Below are 19,071 nucleotides of genomic sequence, written 5' to 3'. Positions count from 1 at the left end.
GGTTGTCAACACGCAGTATGGCTGATCAGCTAAAATTTTATGCAGCATTTCATCAATCACCACATGATTCTTTTCTCAGAGATTATTGCTGAAGAAACTCTCAGGTGTGATATTCATGATTATGATTTTTATGTTTTCACACACATTTCAGAACTAGTCATTGGCAAATTCACTTCAATTATCAGTCAGAAACTTTGTTGATGGTGTTAGTCTGGTCTCTATCCATTCCTTAAGTATTATTGTAGAAAGACTAAATCTTATCCAGGGTCTACAAATCTAGAATGAAAATATTGCCTTTGTCCCATATCTTTAGTCCTATGGTAACTACTGTGGTAAATGGAAGGCTTACATTAGGATGTGGCAGTATCCGAGAATACTTATTCCAGGTTTCACATATCTCACTAATCTCTTCTATTAGATTCTCTTCACCAACCACACCAGCATGTTTTAACATTGGACATATAGGGTGAGCAAATTGCCTGTGTAACCTCCAGACAATTTTTTTCTCTCCAATTCTCATCTCCAGACATCATTAAAACTTGTCTAATACTCTTGAGAAATATCAGGTTTGTTAAGGGGATACAATAATGGCCCGACTGGGAAAACTGCGGATTCACTTATTTTCCAAAAATAATTGCCTTATCGTGCTCCATGTCAAGTTTTGAATTGTAAGCAGCAGCTAGCATAGCACAACTAAAAGAGTCTGCAATTAACATGTACATCAAAGGACAAAAACTGAGACTCCCCCCAATCATTTGTTCAGATTCATTATTATTTTCATCCTCTCTTCACCAATATATCATTTTGAGGACCCTTCTTCTCCATTTTGGACAGTTCACCACACGATGATACTTTGCATCACACCTAAAGCACCTATTGATTGTTCCTTGGGCATCCCTAGGAATCATTCACCCTTTAGTCCTGTACCAATTCTGCCTTCTGCTGTATAATCAGATCTGCTAAAAGTGCTTTCATCCTCATTCTGCCTGTATTTAATCATTCCATTGTACCAACACCCATGGCAAATATTCTGACCTCAATATCAGCAAAATGAAGGAAACAGTCATCAACTACAGGAAGCACAGTGCAAGCCCCTGTTGATGCTTTGTCTGTATAGTGCACAAGAAACAATACTTTTTACTATATCCTAATACATATGATAATAATAAATCAATTTCAAATTATTTCAAAATCTGACAGTCCACTATCCTTGTGAACCAAATGGTGACATAAAGCTGAAGGAAATGATCATTTTCCCACAAGTACTTTTCAAGTCACCTGACGTAATTTAATAGCTTTTCCTAGAACCAACCAATTTGAACAATTAGACCAACAGCCTATTCATAGAGTCTCTACATACAGAAGAGGGCCATTTGACCCATCTAGTCTGCCCAGTCTGCACCGACACTCTAACAGAGTATCTTAGCCAGGCTCCCTCCGCCACCCTATATCCAGAAGCTCACACATTTCCCATTGCTAATCCATTTAACCTAGACATCTTGAGACACAAGGGGGCAACTAGCATGGCCACTTCACCAAACCTGCACATCTTTGGGCTGTTCAAGGAAACTAGAGCATCCGGAGGAAACCCATGCAAACATGGACAGAATGTGCCAACTCCACACAGACAGTCTCCCAAGGAATTGAATCTCAGTCCCTTGTAAATTTCACCTATTGATAATGAATAGTTCCAAACATTCACCACTGTCCAACTGACTAAAGATTCAGCTCACAAAATACTGAGTAGAATCAGAAGTGGGAAGTGACAACACGAAAGCCATACCTCATGTCCCCTTTGGTAGGCATGTAACCAATATCCACGAAACTACTTCATTCTACACTATTCAATAGTTCAGACTTTGAGAATATCAGGACAGAATCATACCCCAACAGGTTACACTTTCTGCCATTTTCCACAATGGCTACTGGAATTGTAGTTTTCTGTCTGGACAGTCTTTTCTTAGCTTCCATCCTTACCCTGTTATAATGTTGAATTTCATAAAGCCAGTTGGTGAAGGGCAGAACTGGAGCCAACCTTCACACACTTCTATAAGCGCTTACTTATAGTTACACGTTACAAGCATGTACTTCTAATCCAACAACCACCGTTTCAGGCTGTCTATTTTTCAGGGTGCAAGTAAATCTTCAGTTAATGCCCACCACCTGCATACAATTAAAACAGAATTAACATTTACCATGGTTTATTAATGCCAACCTCCTTCCCAGGTGAGTGCTAAGGTCACAAGAACCTTTAACTTCTATGCTTTGAGTTCATTTCGGAGTTACCAGAAACATTACTAGCATTTGTCAAACAGCAACAATGTTTTAGATAAATTATGAATGCATTATTTGCAAGTGTGGCAATTATAACTTCTTTCATCAAGGCAATTGGTACCAGTGTGTCAGGGCACTGCAAAATAGCAACAGCCCATCAGATCCAATAAGACACTGATTACATTCATGTGCCGGTAAGTATTTCCTTGCCCAATGTTACCAACTACGTCAACAGGAAAGGAATACATTCTAACAGTATACAGATTGTTTTCAACCTGAAGTACAATATAATTCAAGTAAATTATTGTTTTCCTTAAGTGTGGCCAGAAGACTTTAATTCTAAGGCACCCTGTCAAATCAACATCTTCTGACTCGAAACATTGCTCTGCTCTCTCTACATAGATGCTGTCAGACCTGCTGAGATTTTACAGCATTTTCTGTTTTTGATCCTTTGTCTCAGCATCATTCCCGGAAGTCAAAGCGCTCTTCTTCCACCATTGCTCAAAGCACTGTTACAGTATCCCAGGACATAAACTGAGCACTGTATTAGGAGGTCCAATCAAGCCCTGATGTACTTGTTGAACACATCAAAACCATGCTTTTGGTGTATTGCAGGATAGTCTGACTAGAATTAACAAAGTAAGAAGTCTCAAACACCAGGTTTAAGTCCAACCAGTTTATTTGATAGTAATCCCACAAGCTTTCAGAAACAATGTTCCTTCGTCAGATGTGTGGAAGGTTCTGGTCAGAGAAAGGCATATAAAGACACACACAGTTTACAGGCTTCTAATCAGTACTCTGTAAATTGTGTGTGTCTTTATATGCCTTTCTCTGACCAGAACCTTCCACACACCTGATGAAGGAACACCGTTTCCGAAAGCTTGTGGGATCACTATCAAATAAACTGGTTGGACTTAAACCTGCTGTTGTGAGACTTCTTACTGTGCTTACCCCAGTCCAATGCCAGCATTTCTACATTTAGAATTAACAAAACCAATAGAAGTACCATAACAAAATGTGATGCAAAGTGAGTTGTGTACCATGCATTCTTGGTATTGGTGGCATCCATTACCACAATTGACCTGGTCAGGTCACTTAATATTTTTCCTGCAACAATTTGTGAAGTTGGTGCTCACCAGCCTGTCAATTACCTCTAGGTGGCACTCCTTGGGGACCTGCAACACTCCATATCAAACAATATTGCTTCTTTTTAACTAACTTCACATTACAGTAATTTCACAATTCCACCATCTACTCTTCTGCAGGCCCAGCAACCATTCTGTAATCTCAGACCTTTGTTTCAGCATAAAGTAACACTGGTGCCATCTGCCCCTTGAAGCTACTGAAGGACTTGAAATTTTCTGGTCATTTACTGGTCAGCCATGATTGTATTGTATTGAAAGGCTCGAAAGACTTGGTGGACTACTCATGCTTCTATTTCTTGAGTTCTAGTAGTCATCTCAAAATTGACAAGCTCCCAATCAATGGTTGCTTCTGATGTTTGGAGCCCAACCAAATGAGGCTGATTGTATAAATTATGATGGGATCAGTGCTCATCACATTGAAAACACACAACCATCTGGTCTGCCTCACATCCAGTTAGAAACTCCAGGTTGCTATCTCTTTGGATTGCAACTAGGAAACCACATATATTGCATTGTTAACACTTTTTTTCCCCCTCATAAACAGCTAACTTTCTCAAAAATCCAAGGATTTTACGACCTCGCTTGGGCAAGGACATAAAATCCTGCCTGAGGTACAATGGAGATTTTCGTTTTGCGAGCCTCGCCTCCCCAGTAAAATTCCAGCCCAAGTCCATACAAGACATCAATGCTCATCTCCTGAATTGAAAACAATAAAGAGTAATCTCATATGCGTTCCTTTATTCATATCTAACTTCCAAAACTCTTTAGTATACTACAGTTTTCCTCTTCTCCATCTTAATATAGTAAATGTCATAGCTCCTCTGGAAACATTACCTCTTACCCTTCCTGAGTTCTAAACATACCATCTTGCACACACATTCCTGAATGCTTACTTAACATGACTCCAACTTGAACTCAACCTCTCTCAAGGCCTGGAAATTGTGAAACTATGTAGCTTCCTCATTAAATAATTCTCCAACAATTTATAGATTTTTTAAACTCAAACTTAGCTTCATCTTCTAGATTTGGTCTGTTCTGTCTCCCAATCATCTCAACTTTTTGTAGTTTCCTGCACTATAGTTCTTGCTCCTAAAACCTGATTTCTTCTTACTAAAATTAATGGTGCGGCATTTCCATATTGCTTGGCCTCTCTACTTCACCGAGCAGAATACTCTTCCCCCATGCATTAAAATAAATTGATCAAAAGCATCCAGCTTAACCAGCCAATCGTCAACAGTAATTTCAGCACAAAGACTGACAGAAACCCTGGAGAAACTGCATAAATAGCCATTAGTGTCATTTCCTTTAGACTTCCACTAATCTTCTACTGAAGCTCTTGCTGGAGATGACCATGGAAATTCTAATCCATGATCTTGTTAACTCACACTTTGGAATGGAGTGCTCATCAATAGGCCGCTTTGTTAGTCAATCAAAAGGCAGGGAAACTACAATTGTATGGTCACATTAACGTAACCAGGTCTAAAATACTTGCAGGTATCCACAGAGAAAGTATGTTTCTGGACACCAGTCCATTATGCACTAAGGGTTGCTTCTCTTGCCACCACAACTTCCCCAAATCCGATCCTATTCCCAATGTATCCTCCCTGAAAATAATAGAGAAGTCTTAAAAACTGCACATTATTTAAAATCCAATTATTACCAAGTTAAATATGGCTAAGAAACTCGATCCTTCAATTTTTAAAAAAATCCAACAAAAGAAGCACAAAACTTACAGTAATCTTACCAAATTCAGCTATGGATAAAAATAGTACATTAAATTGAATGACCAGATATTGCTTTAATAAAACATCCTGGTCCTGAAATATTCTACTGTGCCATTGGACTGCTGGTATCAATACATTTCCCTACTAATTCTGAAAACATCAAATTTAACAGCAGATATAAGTAACTTGGCAAAAAACATTCCTTTTAAAAAAAATAACTATCTTCCATTAGCAATGCCTGGCCTAGATTCACTGCTCCTGTGGAAGTTAATAATTAGATTCTGGTTGCATTCCATATCCCATCCCTGCTGAGAAACCAGGCACCAGTTTCAATTAAATTTTACTTTCATACACACAGTTACATTCACATATACCACTGACAAACAAATTTGAGAAAAAGTTTTATTCATTCCTAGAATAATTATTGACATAACCCTCCCTATTAAACTCATTCAGCTCTCTAAACACTTTTACCCTGCCTTTGCATTTTGACAAAACAAGATTCCACTTATTATACACAAGTTATCTGAAATACACTCTAAGACACACAATTTGGCCAATCCACCATGACATTAAGACATCCAGAAGCTCTAAAGTGCAAGCTGATGATGTTAAAGTTGTGGCTGGCCTTTAAGAAGTCACATTACGTGGTATTGTGTTCAGTTTTTGCTTAGGAAAGCTGCAGAATGTTTCTGAAGGAAGTCCTGAGTTATGATCTGCCATTACTCCTTAGAAATGAGGAATATGATTGGGGACTTGGTTTTACATGGATATGGAAAACTTGGAGGTGAAAAAGGTCTTCTTTCAGGGAGCAGATTTATGAACTAGGCTATCCAAACAGGGGATATTTTCCCAGCCCCATTCCCAAATGAGGGGGTAATAAAATTGATTATGTGGGAGCAGTAGAACAGAGAACAGGGATAATTTTTTTAAAAAGCTATAAAATAATTTAAAAATAGCTAAAATTGGATGAACTGCTCAAGGATAATTGTGCGGCAGAGATACTAAATAAATATTCTGCAGTTAATTTTACGACTGAATGTGAGTGAATCAGACAACAATATGGAGCAACTGCCAGAGATAACTACAGGCAAGGAATTAGTTCTGGAGAAAGTAGCAGAACTCAAGCTGGAGTCCCCTCAAAACATCTCTGCATTTCCATCTCTTTGGCTAAGCTTTTAATCACTCTCCCTAAAATATTTTGTTTGGTTCAGGATCCATTTTCCTCACAAATTCTGGAATTATTTTTTACATTAAAGGTGCTACATAGTTAAAGTTGATGTTATTGTGCCATTCTCAAGTCACCACCTCATTCAGCTCGAAATGGGAGCCTGGAGATGTTGCTTCCCCTGGCTAGGGAACCTAGAATGTGGTGATGCCGGCGTTGGACTGGGGTACGCACAGTACGAAATCTCACAACTCCAGGATAAAGTCCAAAGGTTTATTTGACAGCACAAGCTTTCAGAGCGTCGCTCTTTCTTCAGGTGAGGAAGAAGAAGGAACAACACTCCAAAAGCTTGTGCGACAAAATAAACCTGTTGGACTTTAACCTGGTGTTGGGACGCTTCTTACTGGGAATCCAGAACATGGAAACAGAGTCTTAGGATATGGGGTCAATCATTTAAGAAAAGTGTCTTCACTCAGAATGTTGTGAATCTTTGGATTGTCCATCCCAGAAGGATGCTCCATTGTTGAATATATTCATAACTGAGATTGATATATTTTTGAAGTCTCAGGGGAACTGGCAGGGAGATGGAACCACAATTGTACTGAATGTCAGAGCAGACTCAAGGAGCTAAATCATAGAATCCTTAAGGGCAGAAGGAGGCCATTCAGTCCATCAAGTCTGCACCAACTCTCCAACAGAGCATCTGACCAGGCCCTATCCTTCTAATCCCACTAATGCCCTTCATCTACACATCCTGGGACAGTGGGGGACAATTGAGCATGACTAATCTATCTAACCAGCACATCTTTGGACTGTGGGAGGAAACTGGAGCACCCAGATGAAAACTACGCAAACACATGGGAAATGTGCCAACTCCATCCTTCCAAGGATGGAATCGAATCCAGGTCCTTGTCGCTGTGAGACAGCAGTGCTAACCACTGTACCACCATGTCATCATTTGGTCCTGCTCCTATTTCTTAAGTTACAATTATCGCACTCTCTGGAAGTAGCTCTGCAATATAAATGCAGTATTTGACAAAATTCCTAACTATATTTTCACTATGATGTGATAAGTGATGGGGTAGCAGCATCTGGGTGAGCATAAAACCCCTTTATTAGTTCACTGATTTTTTTCTTCTAACGATCAGAAAGACTTTATATGAAGTCATGTCAGAATAAAGTTTTTATTCATTCATGGGACATGGGCATCGGCGACAAAGGCAGCATCATTTGCCCTTCCCACTGGTCTTCACGAAGGTGTAGGCAAACCACCTTGATGAATACAATTGAGGATATGCTAGGACATCTCAAGAGGACAGTTAAGAATCTACCACATTGCAATGGGACCGAAATCACATTTAGGCCAGACTGGTTAAGGATGGCAAATTTCCTTTTTTAAAGAACATCAGTGAAACAAATGGGTTTTACAGGCATTACACAGTCACTATTAATGTTACTAACTTTTTATTCTACGTTTTGTTTGATTCACTAAATTTAAGTTCCTGGCTGCCGTGGTGGAATTTGAACTCCTGTTTGAATCATTAGTCAATGCCTCTGGATTACTATCCTAGAAATAACATAGCAAGCATGCAAATTGTTATACAATTCATCAAAAAGGCAATCATAGAATCCCAACAGTGCAGAAGGAGGCCATTCGGCCCATCGGGCCTGCACTGACAACAAAGACGTGATGGCCTTGCTAAATTCTCCCTCAATGTACTCGAACAGGTGCCTGAGTGTGGCGTCTAGGGGATTTTCACAGTCACTTCATTGCAGTGTCAATGTAAGCATACTTGTGACACCAATAAAAAAAAACTATAACAAAAAAAACTATACCCAGGCCATATCCCGCATGTATTTATCCTGCTATTCCCCCTGACATTAAGGGACAATTTTGCATAGCCCATCAACCTAACCCATACATCTTTGGACTGTGGGAGGAAACCAGAGCAAGCGGAGGAAACCCATGCAGATATGGGGAAAAAGTGCAAACTCTACACAGACAGTGACTTGAGGCCAGAATTGTCCCTGGCACTGAAAGGCAGCCATGCTAACCGCTGAGCCAGCACGCCACCTGTAATTTCTGCAAATTAATTTGCAGTTTGAGCACTGGTTGGGTGTTGGATCAAGATCAATAATGATGCGCAACACAGCTGGAAGTTTTCGGTACACATGAAAATGGATCATTTTGGTGAGGAAACACAGAATGCTTTATGCTCAGGGAATCCTAACCTCCGCTTTCAACAATAATGTCTGCATTGTCATTGGGATAGTAATGACTCTGAAGTATCTGCAGAAGCCATTGCTTGTGGTGGATTTTGAACATTTTGGAGATGACACTCTAAGTCATGATGCTATCTGGAGAACTGGTACAGGCACGATGGGCCAAACGGCCTCCTTCTGCATTGCAACAATTCTGTGATTCTGTGAACTGTGCCATCTTCAATCAGGCTGTTGGCAACCAAATAATGGAGTTACAAAAAGTGAGGGAAACTGCAAACAAAAACTCAACAGTACTTGTCCTACACCAAACATTTATCTGCTGAACATTTTTAACAATGCCTAATGCACTATTCATACAGCACAAAAAAGGGATGCCTTTCATAATGCTAACATCCATCATGGCACATAAAACAGGAGCTACTAATTATCTGTAAGTAGCAGGTGCATCAAATGAAAAATTCTTAATTCTACATGCGCTGGTGTAGTTAATGGAAGGGAAATTCAGACCACTGAAATACAACTATTCTGAATTTCTTTTCCAAAGAGCATTTGATTAATGAATAAATTTCAGATTAGTAAGAATGTCTATAGAGATGTCTGAATGTTCTGCATCACCTTACATCACCTCTACAACATGGCAACTCAAATCCCATAATACTTTGCCCCAGTCACCACAAATAGTGTTTAAAACGTCAGGGTGTTAGGTCAAAGTAAATCATCAGATTTAAAAGCATGCACTTTGCCACCAGAACCGCATCAAACTGAAAGAAAGAATTAGTATTCAAGGACCATCCACTCAATGATCTGTTAAATTAGACATGGCAATGGAACTATAACTTCTACGCTGCGAGGCCCCAGGATCGTGTTAAATTATTTTCACTTACATTAATAACGTATTATAATTCCACATTCATTTCAGCGCCAAAAGACTACGTATTAAAAAAAAAAGTTTTACGAAAAGGATCAAGAAATGGAGGCTAGGTCCATCTGACCCCTTTTATCAAGGTACTAGTATTTGCTCCTGTTCATCTTACTCTTAAAAGCAGAAACTGATGCTTAGTGATCACATCAACATATCTATGACATCACCTTGTTGACATAAGTTTACAAAATGGGACACATGGCAAGCCGGCAAAACTGAAGCAACATTCAAAGATTTACCACTTAAATCACATCACAAATGGTCATTCTGAAATATTTCCAAAGCCATTAGCTTCTGTAGCCAGTTAAAACATTCAACTACACCAATCAACAGTGCTCTGAGAAGGTACAAATCTGCACAGACGAAGGAGTAATTTTGAAAACGATCAAATTTAGAAAGGATTAGCTCTCAATAAAATCTTAACTTTTCCAGAATTCACCAGATGACTACTATTTACAAAGCCTTTCCACACAGTCAAGAATCATCTTCAAATTCAAAAAATTTTGTTAAATTTATTATAGATTTCAATTTAAAGATGCTGAGTCCCTTTTATCCCCCAGCCATATACTTAATTAAATTCAAGTTCAGAAAGTGATTTTTGGCCAGTTTCAAATCAAGATCACCTGTAGCAAAGTGCAAATAATGCTTGAAAATGGTGAGGTTATGAGAATAATAAAGACTGAAGGAAAGCACTTTTATTATCATTTATAAATTTGAGTACAGGCCTATAAGATTTTTTTTAAACTCCAATGAAAAGGGAAGCCACATCTCCAACCTAGTAATCACAGCCCCAATGCAATAAAAACATGTTTTTAAAAACACCATCACAAGCTTTTCTTAAGCAAATGAAGTCAAATTCCTATGGAGAAAATACTGAACACATTGTCGATTTCACAACTATCCGCATTCCTTGACAAAGGAAAATCAAGACGCAATGTAGAATTTTTGACGTGGATAAGCGTTCACGACTGTTGGGCATTGTCGCTTCAATTGTTGCTAGTACATATTTGAGCTCAGATGCCATTCCAAACAGAAGAAATTCCTTCTTTACCCTGACTGTTATAATCCTTCGCCATCTTTCCATGCAGTCGCTCTGAAATCCATCCAAGCTGTCTGACCTGCCTCCATGAAAGCAATGCAGCCAATAATAAAAACTAATCAATCAGTATATCAAAAGATCGCACATTCTCTTACATTAACAGCTAAAAACGGACGGTAATGTCACAATTAAATGGTCAGGCTAACCATTCATTCCCCGAGCCTGTGAAAACAAAAGTTCAAAATTTAAGTCCTGTAGCTGTAATTTTGCCCCATGGCATTTCACTCCTTCGCGAGGGGTTGTGGTGGTGGGGGTGGGGTGGGGGGGGGGGGGGGTACTGGAGGAGGAGAAATACAAAACAGCAAGCAAACAAAGGAGGCCGTTTCAATTCAGCTGTGCCAAGTATTGCCTGCTTTTCTTTGCACTCTCTCAGCATGGCACCCTTCCCAAGCATCTCTGGCATCGCTCCAGCCAGTGCCAGTCTGTCTAATCCAGCTCCCAAAAGGTACCTTCCTGGATCGTTTCGGAAATAAACAAGATCAACCGAGCTGCCACCGGATTCTGGCAGGATTCAACTCTGCAGCTGCCAACTTCCTCACACGCTTCAATTATTTTTCATACCGATCTGCTGTGCAAGAACATGCCACTAAAAGTTTATTAAAGGAAAAAAAAAGAGTTCAGACGCACTAGAGATCACTCAGTGCAAATAACTCACTCCTATCTCTCTTTCTCTCCCCCTATCTCACTGGATCTGTCCACACGTGACACAAGCACCACCTGCAGCTTGGAGGACTTTGGTGGCCAACCAGTGGGCAGACTCCTTAATACCAGCTCCTGTCTCTATCCTCAAAGAATCCTGGGTAATTTCAGAGTGGCAAACCTCTCATGTTTATTTCATAAAAGAGCCCATGCATCTTCCTGAACTCCTTGCACACAGAATGGTAATTATCCGCATATCAGGACCTACCTACAGTATAATTACAGCTGGTTTTAATGCCGGCTTGCTTTATTATGCATCTCCCAACAAGCCATAAAAGGTCATCAATATTCTGGTGAATTAATTATTTAGGGACCCTGGTTACTTTAGAAATAAAGATATATACTTCTCACCTGTAAAACCAGTACCTGTTAAGCAATATAAAACAAAACTTATGCATGCCTATCAAATCCACACCCAATTAAGCAGGAAATTTGGTCCTAAATTGCTTTTTATAATTTTTTTTGCCGCTGGCATTTATTAGAGGTAGTTGGCACCAGTGTATAAACTGCAGGAGCAGCTCAAAACAGCAGCCTGTGCACTACAGTGGGCAGCCACGTAACAACAAATGCAGAGAACCTGCAGCCAAACTACAACTTCATACAAGGGTGTCAGTTCAAATTACTTGAAGATACAAATAAAGTTTCCCCACCACGTTTGGTTTAAATGTCATTTCATGGCGCAATGAACAATTAAGTGTTTGCGACAGTTCCTAAAATCATGTTCTTTCGAAAGCAAGTCAAACCAAAATCAGAAAATATTTTGCCTCAACTCAGTTTTCCTAAAAGTGTTAACTACAGGCTTTTACACTGTAGTGTGTTCAAATCCAGAAATTGGAGTAACTCTGAATTAAACAACATCTTCTCTTTCGAAGAATCTAGATTGCTTTCCAGAATTTTTCACTGAAGACAATTTTCCAAAAATAAATAGTGAACAATGGAAGCCTAATCGAAGCCATCAACTCCATTTGTTCTAAGGTGTCCTGTCGGGATTATACTCTCATACTTTATTTCCTGACAGGTATTTTTGACCTCCTCCCCACCTTAAAGACAAATAGGCAAAATTTAATTTACCTGCCAACTCTTACAACCTTCAATATTTAGAATAGAATCCCTAAAGTGCAGAAGGAGGCCATTTGGCTCATCGAGCCTGCACAGACAACTATCCCACCCATGCCCTAGCCCCAAGTATTTACCCACTAATCCTCCTAACACACTAAGGGGCGATTTTGCACAGTCAATCAATCTAACCTGCACATCTTTGGAGTGTGGGAGGAAACCCGAGTATCTCAAGGAAAGCCACACAGACAGGGGGAGAATGTGCAAGCTCCACATAAGGCTGGAATTGAAACCAGGTCCTAGGTGCTGTGAAGCAGCAGTGTTAACCATTGTTCTGTCCATGGGGTCTGTTGTTTTCCACAGATGCCATTTCTAAGATCCCTGCGTTAGAGTTTCTTAAAGTAATAAGGATAAAATGCAACTTCACCAGGGCTGCAAAACGTTGATCACTCGCTATCTATCCCAACCTGTTTGAACAGGCAGATTCAATAGTAACATTCAGAAGGGAATAGGATAAATATTTAGAGGCCAATTTGCTCCAGACGGCATCATGCTACATCAAAAGCTAAGTTTTACTCTCAATGGATCATCCATCCATACTTGAAGATTATAATCTTCAAATCACATTCCCAATCATGGGATATACAGTACAGAAAGAGGTCTTCATGTCCCTGCCATCTCTTTGTTGGCGCAATCAAAATGAATTCCACTGCCCTGTTTCAGTTCATAGCCCTGTATCATCATCTCCTTCGAAGTTTTATCAACCTTCCCTTACCAGATGCAACAGGCCCTGCCTAACTTGTCTCTCTGGCAAAGTATTGCCTGCCATTACAGCTCTCCACATAGAAAAATTCTCCTAACCTCTCACCTCTTTCACTTCAAGAAAAAATTTAAATTAATGAATCCTGCTCTACTCTCAACCAGAGGAAATCATCCTTCTTTGTTCACAAGCAAAAATTCTTCAAACTGTAAAAACATCTTTTAAAATGCCAGCAAATGACAATGGGATTAGAGCCAAAACAAATACAATTGCTAAATGGCTTTTCTCTTTGGTATACATTCCCTGGTTCTAAATCAGTTTCTGTATTTTTGGTTCTGGAAGCACAACCAGTAAGTATCTTCAATCTTTCTTCATAATTATCCATTCTTACTTTCTGATGAAACTATGCTATACATTGGCTTTGATATTCTCTCTATAAACAAATGCCCAAAACAGCACAACATACTCAAAACTAGAATCATAAAATAATTGCTCACAGAAGCAGGCCTTTTGGCCTATCAACCCTGCTCCTACACCTTTGAAAAAGAGTTACCCAATTAGGACAACTCCCTGGCTCTGTAAGGCTATGGGGGAAAGGCAGGAAGTGGCACAGAAAGCCAGCACAGATACAACAAGACAAATGGGCTTCTTCTGTGCTGTAATCAATCTACAATTCTCTATTGTTTCCAGTTCTTTTGCCCATCACTTTAAATCTGTGCTCTCTGGTTACAAAAACAGAAAATGCTGGAAAACTCAGCAGGTCTGACAGCATTTTTGGAGAGAGAACAGAGCCAACGTTTCAAGTCTGGAACAACTCAGCCCTGACGAAGGGTCATCCAGACTTGAAATACTGGCTCTATTCTGTCTCCAGCATCTTCTGTTTTTCTCTGGTTACAGACCATTCAGCCACTTGAAGAGTTTTCCTTAGTTCAACCATTAAGAATTTTGACTACCTCTTTCTGCTCTAAGGACAACCTAATTTTCTCCTCATAACGGAAGCCCTCAATCCTGGATGGATACAGCATCTCTCTGAAGCTCGATCTTAAGTCTTTACATCCTTTCTAAAGTGTAGTGTCCAGAATTGAACACAATATGCCAACTAAAGCTAACATGTGTTTTATATTTTAATAAAAAACAGAGTGTTGGAAATACTCAGCAGGTCTGGCAGCATCTGTGCAGAAAGAAGATCGATCTTCAGTTGAAGATCAAAATATATGAGTATACAAGAGAGAAAACAAGTGGATCCAACTCCAACCTCTCATTCCAACTGTTGTCCAAACCAAGCAACATCTATGAGCACTATCTTATTTTTTGTTTCCTATCTGTTAACCAAATTTCTATTTGCATTTTCTGTCACATCAAATTTCTTTAATTTTACAACTCTCCTGTGCCACAGCCTTTTGAATGCCTCATGAAAACCCATGTACACTCCATCTGCTGCATGCTCTTCATCTAGACACTTCTATAAAATATTCACATTGGATAAATAGCATGCTTTTGAACAAATTATCCCATTCATCTCTACAGGATCTATAGTTTGATCTCTAATTGTATGAGACTTGGCACCTAAACTGGTTAAACTGATTGGTCTACGCTAAAAGATAAAAAAAACTGACTGATCAATAGCTACCTGCTTACTATATTTGAAAGTATCTGGGTGCAACTCTTGTATGTGGGAGACACAGGATCTATGAGGACCTGCTTCTCCAATCACATGTTCTGCCCCTCCAATGCTAGCTGCTCTAGCTCCTCCAAATACATGCTCCCTCCCTCTTATTCCTCAAAAGCTATCATCAGAAGCACTGCAAGGGTGGAAGGGAGAGAACCTGTGACTGAGGAGCTGGGGGAGTTATTCAGGCTGATCCCACTGTTGTCATGCACAAGCCTTTGCAATCACCAATGGTTGGACATCCTCTAGGAGAAACAGAAACAGAAAATGAATAAAGAGGGAGTCTTTGCCAGTCACAAAGCCAGAGTGGGCCCAGAGGAATCATCACTATACCTCACAGGCTTGAGCAAAGCAAATGCCAATCAGGGATGCAGACAAAGGTTTTGGCCTTGCTGGAAGTAGAGAACCACAATGGACCCTATGTCTTGGCTTCTGAGTGAATGGAGGAAGGGACATGTACATGGATGGTGGTTGGAGAGGGGCTGATCACAATGTGTGTGAGAGGAGGAGAGGTAAGTGAAGCTTCAATGAATCTTCTGTCATCGGTGAATATGCACAGTTAAGCTGAAACCTACATGGAGTATATAAAAGAATAACATTTTACAAAGTACTTTAAAAAATGCAGATTTTCATATTTACATACAAGTGTTAACTTTACGATCTTCTGAAGCTATATCTATTTTAGTTATTTTTAAATTCACTGAATATTGATTTTCCTTTACCAATTCTACTTGAGAGTATAACATCAGTCCTTTAATTTTGAATGTGGGTTCAAAGAACGAAAATTAATGTTTCTTTGGTCCATCCAATCTATGTCACTTTGAAGTGCGGATGATCACACGAGGAGGTGCATTAGCTGGGAAAATAATCACTGTAATGTGAACTATGTGAATTAAACCCATTTGCTATCTGATTGTCAACTTGGTGCTGGAGAATTAATGTGTGTGTATTCTCCTCGCTGCATTGTTAGACTTTTGGAAGTCAGTATCTTGACTTGTTCGTCGGCATTCACCTTAAACAGAAGGACTATTAAGGGAAAAGAAATTTTAAGTTAGCAGGACAAAGCCAAAGATTGCTGGAGTGCACTAATTGCTTGCAATCAATTTTTAAAAAGGGCTGTAGATGTGCGATGCATTCCCAATAAATTATTTTGTGCCAAGTGGTTAGATTTTCATTTTGGAAATGGAGTATCGGAGGTTTATTTAGAATAACTTACAGAAACATCTCATTTATAGATTTCAAGTTAAAAGATAGAGAAATGTGTATTTAATCATCAGTATTTGTGATATCAAAAGAGTAAAACCATTTAAATATATCATTACAAATACAGACAGCAACGTTACTACATGACTACATCGTCTAATAAAGAAGCTAGTGAGAATAAAAAAAGGGGGCTACCAAAAATCAAGAAACAGCTCCCAATAATCAAAAGGTAACCATCAGAAAAATCTCACAATGAGCAATTAATATATATATTCTGACCTCTGTTGCAGGGTGTTAAACTCACTTATCCCCTAGTACCCTGGAACAATTTCTGTATCTAAAGATGAATGAATATGATCTTTTCAGTCTCATCGGGCAACGCCCAGTCTCCTCTACATCATCTCTGGCCCAAACGAGGGCAGATCCACCAAAGGTGGTGGCATGGTGGTGCACAGTCGAAAGGATTAGCCCTGGGAGGTACTCAATATTGACTTTGGGTTCCAAGATGTTTCATGGCACCAGGTCAAACATCGGCAAGGAAACCACCTGTTGTTTGCCACCTATGCCCACCATTAGCTAATGAATTGGTACTCCTCTATCTTGAGCACCATTTGGAAGGAGCATAAAGGTAACACGAGCACAGAATAATGTATTGTGGGTAGGGAACTGTCACCAAAATGGCTCAGTAGCATCATGGTGAGTCAAGTCCTGAAGAACATGTTTGCCAGATTGGGCTTGCAACAAGTAGTGGGTCAATTAATACAAGGGAAACCCAGCTTGGGCTCTACCTCACCAATCAACCCCTCATGGATGCATCTGTCCATGACAGTTTTGGTAGGAGTGACCACTGCACAAATTAAGTCCCGTCTTCACACACTAAAAATATCCTCCATCATGCTATGTGGCATTATTACTGTGCTAAAGGGAAGTGATTCAGAACAGATATAAGAGCTCAAAACAGAACATTGTGGCCCATTGGCTTTAACAGAATTGTACTCTACCAATCTGTAATCTTACAGCTGGGCACATGCCTCACTTCATCGTAACCCTCAAGCCAACAGTGGTTCAATGAGGAGTGTAGGTAAGCTTACTAGCAGCAGCTCTGGGTATACCTGCAAATGAGGTGTCAACCTAGTGAAATCACAACACAATACTACAATGCAAAACTGCAGAAACAGCAATCTTTAACAAAGCTAAACAATCCTAAACCAACCAGGTCAGATCAAAGCTCTGGAGTCTTGCCTCTCTGAAATGTGAACAATTAAACAATGGGAGGAGGATGCTCTACGAACATTCCTGTACTCAATGATGGCAGAGACCATGCGAGTGCAAACAACAAGACACTGAAGCATTCAAAATCATTTTCAGTCAAAAGTGCCAAGCTTTGTAGATGATCCATCTCGACCGCCTCCTGAGAGTCACAGATGCAAGTCTTCAGCTAATTTGACTCACTCCACGTGATAGCAAAACATGACTGAGCATACTGGGGATAGGAAAGTCTATGGATCCTGACAAAATGCTAACTGCAGAGCTAAAGATCTATTTTCCAGAACACACTGCACCCCATTCCATCTGTTCCAGTACAGCTATAACACTAGCACCTACACGAGAAGGTGGAAAATTGTCCAGTCCACAAAAAGTGATAGAAATCCAATTCAGCTAATTACCATCCATCAGTCTGCACTCAATCATCAGTAAAATGGCAGAAGGTGTCATCAACAATACCATTCTGATACTTACTCAGCAACAACCTCTTCATTGATGCTCAGTTTGGTTTCCACCAGAGTCACTCAGCTCCTGACCTCATTACAACTTTGGTCCAAACATTAACAAAAGAGCTAAATTTGAGAAATGAGATGACTGTCCGTAACAACAAGCATTTGACCAAGTATGGCACCAAGGAGCCCAAGCAAAGTTGAAGCCAATGGGAATTGGGGGAACTCTCCACTGGTTTGAGTCAAAACTAGAACAAAAGATGTTGATGGAGTAAGACCAATCAACTCAGCAGGGTTTCCTCAGGGTAGTGTTATCTTCAACTGCTTCATCAATAGCCTTTCCTCCATCTTAAGATCAGAAGTACAGAGTGCCAACCAAGCAATCAAAGGTGGTATCGAGCTTTTTGATGTTATTGGCACAGCACTTATTCAGGAAAGTGGAGGGTGTCCCATCACACTCTAGATTTGTGCCTTTTAGTGATGGACAGGCTTTGAGAAGTCAGGAGATAAGTTATTCACAATTCCGGTCTCTAAACTTCCCTTGTAGCCACAGTATTCATAGGGGTGATCCAGTTTTTTTAGTTAATGGTGACCCCCATCCAAAATGTTGAGAGCGGGACATTCAATGATGGTAATGTCATTGAATGTTAAGCGTGATGGTTAGATTCTCCTTCATTGGCTGGCACACGTATGGCATGCGTACAACCTGTCGCTGATGATTACACAGTGTTTATTTTAGTTTAAGATGCTTTAGATCCTTGTGCATGAGTCGCAAAAACCCAGCCTGCAGGTGCAGCAGGTGGTCAGGAAGGCGAATGGGATGTTGGCTTTCATAGCAAGGGGGATTGAATATACAAGTAGGGAGGTCTTGCTGCGGCTGTATAGGGCATTGGTGAGGCCGCAGCTGGAGTACTGTGTGCAGTTTTGGGCGCCGTACTTATGCAAGGATATCTTGGCCTTGGAGGGAGTGCAGAGGAGGTTTACTAGGCTGATGCCGGAGTTGAGAGGCTTGAGCTATGAGGAGAGGCTGAATAAACTGGGCTTGTACTCGTTGGAGTTTAGAAGAATGAGGGGAGATCTCATTGAGACGTATGAGATGATGAATGGGATGGATAGGATAGAGGTGGAGAGACTCTTCCCGCTCAGAAAGGACAGTAGGACTAGGGGGCACAGACTCAAGATAAAGGGGGGGCGGTTTAGAACGGAGTTGAGGAAGAATTTCTTCACTCAAAGGGTGGTGAATCTCTGGAATTCTCTGCCCGTTGAAGTGGTGGAGGCTACCTCGCTAAATATTTTCAAGAAGCGGGTTGATGGGTTTTTGATAAGAGAGGGTATTAAGGGTTATGGGGAGAGGGCGGGAATGTGGAACTGAGCCACGACAGATCAGCCATGATCTTATTGAATGGCGGGGCAG

General features: G+C 40.2%; 1 protein-coding gene across 3 annotated transcripts in view; it reads right to left on the bottom strand.

Annotated features, from left to right (window-relative positions):
* msraa (methionine sulfoxide reductase Aa) overlaps window positions 1-19,071 on the bottom strand; it is a 299,961-nt gene that overhangs the window by 258,495 nt on the left and 22,395 nt on the right. Inside the window, exon 1 of one of the 3 annotated variants that reach the window (XM_080192333.1) lies at window positions 11,211-11,233. The exons of the other annotated variants lie outside the window; for them this stretch is intronic. The gene's annotated coding sequence lies outside the window, so the exon portion shown is untranslated. Of the gene's footprint in view, window positions 1-11,210; window positions 11,234-19,071 lie in introns of those variants that run through there. 3 annotated transcript variants of the gene reach the window in all.

Source organism: Carcharhinus amblyrhynchos, chromosome 7 (genome assembly GCF_965287045.1).
Source record: "Carcharhinus amblyrhynchos chromosome 7, sCarAmb.v2.hapA, whole genome shotgun sequence".
Taxonomy (NCBI): domain Eukaryota; kingdom Metazoa; phylum Chordata; class Chondrichthyes; order Carcharhiniformes; family Carcharhinidae; genus Carcharhinus; species Carcharhinus amblyrhynchos.
The sequence above is the reverse complement of the archived record's forward strand: the minus strand, read 5'-3'. Positions and strand labels throughout refer to the sequence as shown.